The sequence below is a fragment of the Sinocyclocheilus anshuiensis genome, unplaced genomic scaffold (genome assembly GCF_001515605.1).
Source record: "Sinocyclocheilus anshuiensis isolate Anshui unplaced genomic scaffold, SAMN03320099.WGS_v1.1 scaffold191, whole genome shotgun sequence".
Classification (NCBI taxonomy): domain Eukaryota; kingdom Metazoa; phylum Chordata; class Actinopteri; order Cypriniformes; family Cyprinidae; genus Sinocyclocheilus; species Sinocyclocheilus anshuiensis.
In genome coordinates this window covers 60166-60671 of record NW_015549570.1, presented here as the reverse complement: position 1 = coordinate 60671, position 506 = coordinate 60166, and positions in this window count along the sequence as shown.

Below are 506 nucleotides of genomic sequence, written 5' to 3'. Positions count from 1 at the left end.
TTATGTGAAGACATGTGCATTCCAACCAGGACTCATTTAACCTACAACAATGACAAACCATGGTTCACTGCAAAACTCAGACAGCTCCATCAGGCCAAAGAAGATGCTTGCGGGAATGGGGACAGATTCTTGTATAAACAGGCCAAATACACACTGGAAAAGGAGATCAGAGTGGCAAAGAGGAATTATACTGGAAAACTAAAGAACCAATTCTTTTCCAGTGATCCTGCTTCAGTGTGGAAAGGTCTGAAAGACATAATCAATTACAAGACACCATCCCCCAGCACTGTGGAGAATCAACAACTGGCAGACGATCTGAACACGTTTTATTGCAGGTTTGAAAAAACACCATTCACACCTCCTGCAAACCCCCTCTCCCTCCCTCCAGCACTCCAGATCAGTGAAGATGACATGTGTCAGGTCTTCAGAAAGAACAAGAGAAGAAAGGCACCAGGCCCAGATGGTGTGACACCAGCCTGTCTGAAATCCTGTGCTGACCAGCTGGC